This window comes from Myripristis murdjan, chromosome 4 (assembly GCF_902150065.1).
Source record: "Myripristis murdjan chromosome 4, fMyrMur1.1, whole genome shotgun sequence".
Classification (NCBI taxonomy): domain Eukaryota; kingdom Metazoa; phylum Chordata; class Actinopteri; order Holocentriformes; family Holocentridae; genus Myripristis; species Myripristis murdjan.
Window position 1 is genome coordinate 23752791 of NC_043983.1, and position 6191 is coordinate 23758981.

At 41.9% G+C, this 6191-nt stretch overlaps 1 protein-coding gene across 2 annotated transcripts in view; it reads right to left on the reverse strand.

The window, feature by feature from the left end:
- Nucleotides 1–562, reverse strand: part of nek7 (NIMA-related kinase 7) — a 70113-nt gene extending 69551 nt beyond the window's left edge. For both annotated transcript variants that reach the window (XM_030049116.1, XM_030049115.1), the window contains exon 1: nucleotides 287–562. The gene's annotated coding sequence lies outside the window, so the exon portion shown is untranslated. The remainder of the gene's footprint in view (nucleotides 1–286) is intronic.
- Nucleotides 563–6191: the final 5629 nt, after the last annotated feature.

The window sequence follows — 6191 nt, forward strand, 5'->3', positions numbered from 1 at the left end:
TTGTGCTGGGGTGAAAGTTAGCCGGAGTTAACGTTAGCCGGTATGCTGCTGGGCTAACACGGAGGCTAAGCTAGCGAGCGAAACTTGGCAGAAACTTTGTTTTCAACCAGCTGCCAAGAAATCTCTGCATTGTCGTGATTGTTTTGCGCTTTAACAGTTTGTCACTCCTTCGCCAAAGCCAAAATGACACGGGTGACGGCGCGGTGGGGGGTCACTAGCCGCCCAAGCCGCGGTTCATTTCATAATTTGCCTGAAAGCTAAAGCTAAAGCTGTCTTGAGTTCTTACCAGGAAGTGGGACTCTTGTTGCTAAGCTATTCCCTTCTTCACGTTGAGACTTTCTCCTGATAGTGATGGCGGTTGTCTTTGCTTTGACTTTCCCTTTCTTTCCAAGGTCGGTCCCCCCAAAAAGAAAAAAGTGCTCTCCGTGGGCCTCTCGTCTTGCGTGGCACTCTTGCCTAAGCAGTAAAAGTTTTGTGGAGAGGAGCAGTGTTGTGGAAAGCGCTGGGATGAGTAGGCTACGTGTTTCAGAGAGTCTCCACTAGGCCCCCCCTCGCCAGCTCTCCTGACCCGTGTGCCAGTAATGTAAACAACCCAGCATTCCCGGAGCGGAGGGGAGGGGCAAGTGTCAAAGAGTGGAGGGGAGCTGTCAAATACCGCGAGATTCAACAGAGCAACTCAAGCCCACATCTTCTTACTTGTTTTTAACTCTCATGTTACTTTTACATTTACCAACATTTTTGGGGGGGTCAAGTAATTTAAACCAAATGATTATGATAAAAAAAAATATATATTCCTCAAATTTATGTTTCAGCTACTTTATGTGTCTTGTTGACCTACCTAAAATACCTAAAATTACCTAAATAGTCCTTTAAATAAAACAGCCTATCCTGTTCACCCTCCCTTGTGCGTCCAAGTTACTGTGAGCATTATATTTTTTTTTCCCTTTGAATGTCATATGAACTATCACTGGTTCTCACACTGATACAGGTATGGCTATGAGAGGTTGGAGTCCTAAAGCAGAGAGAAGTTTTGTTTGTTTGTTTGTTTGTTTGTTTGAGGATTATAGTTCCTCAGTGTCATCCAGAATAACTTGGATATTTGTGAGACATTGATATTTGTTATGTTTTATACAGCTAAAAAAAGAAGAGAACCCAAAGAAACAGTGATGTGTCCAGCACATTGAGTTGTGTTTATTTCATGTTTACCCACTTGTCCCCGTTAAATTAGGAACAGTCATGAAATATGAAGAAAAAGATCTTATTGAATGGGGTGAAACTGGCCCCAATGATAATACGAGGGTTAATAATTATGGCTAACCTAATCAAAAGCAGGTAAATATCCAAATATCCTGCATCTCTCTCTCTCTCTCTCTCTCTCTCTCTCATGTAATATTCTTGTAATGACAATGTTGTGTATGTCTAACTGGGTTGTGTTTACAGAATGAAATAGCCTGTTGAATTGAGCGAAAAGGCCCAAATGGATTTAGTTTAAAACAAAGAGATCATGCTAACATGGCTCAGTATAGGCCTAATGAATTGTATGTGTGTGTTCGTGTGTGTGCGAGAGAGAAAGACACAGCGAGACTACACTTAATATCCATTCTCTTAAACACAGACAGTCAGACACACACACACAGGCACACAATTTCTCGCTTGCTATCATCACACACATGCAAAATACACACACACATCCCATGACACACACAGCCCGTAATTGGGAATATCATGAGAATTTATTGAAAAAATGGTATTGCAGATTGACTCGCATGGACAATGAGAGCATCTGGAATTGATCAGCTTGCTTTGCTTTGATAAAAGCTTCAATGCTGATTTCAGACTGACAATTCAAACAGTGCTGATACAGAGGAAACACATCTGTCTTCCCATCCCCATTGTTAATAATCAACAAGTTAGGTGGGGGAATGTTTTTTTCTCCCTACTTCAATAGTCTTTTTTGTTAACCTCACTGCAAATATGGAAAAGGGAGAGATGCCTGGAGTGTAGGGTTTTTTTTTCCCTTTTTCTTCAACAACAGTTGAAGATTAAAAGAAACGTCTCACAGAAATCTGTCAATTCTGTATGTGAATAATGCTGTGTGGAATTTAATGGCATGAGTTATATTGGGTTTCCTCTACACCCACATTTTCTTTCAATAAGATCAATGGCGCTCAGTGACAGATAGGGACGGTCTTTTGTATCTTCAAATTTCAGGTTTCTGAGGGAATAATTAGATGGATGGATGAAAAGTAATGCATCAGTCTGCGAGGGGAGCTGCACCCAGAGATCCTCTAGTTCAACACGCATGCCTCCACGCCTGTTTGGTAGAAAACTGTTTAATAATCGTGTTGAATTTCCATTGTTCTAAAAGTGGCTCTCTATACTGATCTGGCACTTTAAACCAATGGCAAACTTTTTTTGTTCTTTTTGCTGATATTGTTTATTTAACTGCGAGGATTTCCTCTTTTTTTTTTTTTTGCTGATTTTTTCTTTTTTTTTTTTAGCATGAAGAGAATATCGTCTTCTATTTTTCTTTCTTCCCTTTCAAACTTTCAGGTGTAGCTGGCAGGTAACCAGGATGGAAGAGGTTTTTCCTCTGTGAGAAATGAAGACACTTATTGCTGGATTTATGGAAAAGATGTACACATCTCACTGTAAATGTGACATGTCATTCTGATGCGTTACAACACTTTTTTTCCCCATATTTTAAGCCTCTTTGTTAAGTGAATATATCTAAAACAGCAGGATATTTCCTAAGTTATCAAAAATAGAGTTTAAATTACAAGAATATTGCAGCTATCATCTTTTGCTCAACGGTATTATTGCTATGAGAGAGGGTCTGGAAATAACAAATTTTAGTTGCACACGGAGAGAAAGCCCTCATTCCAGATCATTTTTAGTAAAACACCGTGTCACTGAGAACTGTGATATTCTTAGATCACATGCACAATTTTCCGCTTTTGTTTGGCCTGACAATTTATTTTCTTCAGCATGCACATTTCAGTGTAATTCTACCTGAGCTTTTCACATCTAAATATGCAGAAATTTCACACCTTGGGGCTGAAAGCACACATTAAACAGTTAAAAAGAAGGGGGAAAAAATGTTGATGTTTTCACTCATGTCTTGTTTTTTTTTTTTTTTTTTTTTCTCTGGTGTTGATCTGGCTCAGGGGTTAGGTATGACTGCAATGTGGTAGAGACAGAAGCTGCAGTCAAAGCTCCTGTGATCGGGTGCAGACTTCACAGAGCCCAGCAGATGGAGGGGAGAGGAGCTGCGTGCATCCTGAAGGTTTAGCAAGAACTGAGAGGTTACACTCCACCAGTACAAAGATGACCTGTCACACACTGAAGCATGCCGTATCAATGCAGACGAGCTTCCTGTTTATGTACCTCACAGAACACAGCTATCAGAGGAAAAGAGAGAGGGATTATGGATGGAAATATGTATGAAATGTTATCTCTCCCATAAACCCAGGCGAACTTGGAGGCAGCGTGCGTGCTATTCGTTGCATCTCCATTTTATTTGCTAATTAATGTGGTTTTGTCTTCAAAGTGTAATTGCAGCCCATAGTTATCGGCCTTGATCGCAGCGTTTTCAAGGTTGTCTTGATGTGAGCCGTCACATAACGAACGCGTGTAAATACGGAATAACAACACAACAGAGGAATAAAGGATTTATGGTGTGTGAAGAGCACTGCGCAAATGAGGCACAGGAGAGATAGTGTGTGATAATGTGAAGGACAAAACAGACATATTGTTTCTGCCTAGATCACTCTATAGAAAGTGGTTTTTAATAGGTGGCATGTGTACGAGTGTGTGTGTGTGTGTGTGTGTGTGTTTAAGAGAGAGAGAGAGAGAGACAGAGAGACAGAGAGTACATGTATGTGTGCAAATGTATTTGTGTGTGTGGCTCCCGCCTCTTGGCAAACACCAGGCACAGTGGATCTCTCCACCTGTTCTGCATCAACCAGCAGGGCAGCCCTCACACGCACACACACACACACACACACACACACACCACTATGGGATGTGTGGTTGAGCAGTGTCTCATCCAGGTCGTCACCCCGCTGACATCTGCCTGTGTGTTTCTGTGTTTGTGTGTGTCTTGGCGCCTGTGTGTATTTATGTTAGTAGGGCAGTTGGTGTGCAAGGTGAGGTTAAATAGACGCCTAGCAATGAGAAGAGGGAACTGAGGCATAACCGGCGCAATATCTCACACACACACACTTGCACACACGCACACACAAGAAGTGACAATAAATACAACACTATCCGAGCAACATGCAAACTGCAGGTGTGACCTATGCCCCAGTGATCATTCCATACTTTGTTTCGACCCTGTCGCCTGTCACTGTGTGTATAATGTGTGGTAATATATGTGTGTGACTGTGTGACTGTGTGTGTGTGTGTGTGTGTGTGTGTGTGAAACAGCATTCCCTGGAGTTTGCTGTTTGCCGATCACTCAGTGTCCGTGTATTATAATGAGTTACTACAGATTACAGGTGTTAACAATTACACTGAGTACAACCTGGCTTTGTGGTATCCTGAAAATATTCTCCCACACTGTGTTCTGCACGCTGCTTCACTTCAGCACGTACAGCCCATTGCACGTTGTGAATGGCTGTGATGCATACAAAGGCCTGGACACTGCTTAACATGACTGTACTGCTGATTTGGTTGCTGCAGCTGTCAGGGAGCAATAGAAGCAATACATGTATGTCTGTGCACACACACTTGCATGATGTCAGAATGATTTACTGACGCTTGAGATTTCTCCCAGTAACCCTCACACCAGTGATGTGCATTTTTTATTTATTTATATATATATATTTATTTTGTCAATGAAGAGCAGAGTGAAGTGGTTATCTGTGAAACATGCTGTTTATTTGACCTTTATGTGGACAAGTTTTTTCAGGCAGGCTTTGAGTTGCACATATCACAGGTTTGGGGAATGTTTGCAAACTGATGGTGCTCGTAATTGGCAGTCACGGTCAGTTTCACAAACTTCCTGCTACTGATTAGATTGGGAAGCCTATCCCAAAATGGGCCAAATCGCTAAGAAAATTGTAACTTCTGCTGTAATTGGTAGCTGTATTCCGCAGAGAAGATTATGATGCCGTTTGTGCCCTTAAATGTCATTGAGGCTCGGTCATATTTGTATCCAGTGTGATTCTAATTTAATTCAGTGGATGGAAACAGAGTTGGAAATAGAGCACTGACTCCATGTGTGGGTGAATGTGTGTGTTTACCTTTGTTAAACTGGCTGTGTCTTATGACTCACGTTTAAAATTCTTGGTCAGTCTTCCCTCATGGCATTTATTTTTTTCTTCCAATTACCAGCCATGTTACATTGTGCTGTTTCTTTAGCTGGTGCTGAAAAGTACATGCATATCATTTTTTTTCTTTTAAACTGCAATTTTAACAAATACCTGAATAACCAAGGTGTGTTAAAAATAACTTTGTGCAGTCACAGTAACAGAGACTGTCATAAGACGAGGAGGAAGAGCTGAAGGTGTTGCAGGAGATGGATTTCAGTGAGTGAAAGATTCCTGCTCTCTTACCTGTTGAGGTGTCTGCAGACATTTTCGCTTTTTTTTTTTTTTTTTTTTTTTTTTTTTTTTTTTTTAACTTAGATTAATGCCAAAGTAAACTGATTATAATATCAGCTGGATTTCATGGAGGGGTGCAGCAATCCCGGTGATAACAAGCTGGTTGATCATGCATTTCTCTCACACACCTCCACAAATACACACACACACACACACACACACACACACACACACACACACACGGAAAATGTTCTGATAAGATACATTCCAGTCACCGACAGCACACCCCTGAAATTCTTGTCAGCATGGGGCACTGATGTTGTCCAGAATTTTCATCCTCCAGCTTCCAAAATGGAGCAGGGGCTGACTGTGTTTGTTTGTGTTTCTGCTCCAGCCCTGCTTCCTGTAGCTCGGTGGTGTCAACCCGCCCACCGTCCTCCCGTCAGGCCTGGGGAACACAGCCCCGCTGCCACAGTGCACAGGCACCCCAGCGACTGAGGTTTCCTCTTGGACTGACTGAAGTGTTTGCTGTTTCCCACATTGTTGGAATTCAACACCAGCCTGTTTACTGGTCCCCGTGTGGCTCCTCTCTCTCTCTCTCTCTCTCTCTCTCTCTTTCTCTCTCCAACTCACCTTTTTTTAAAT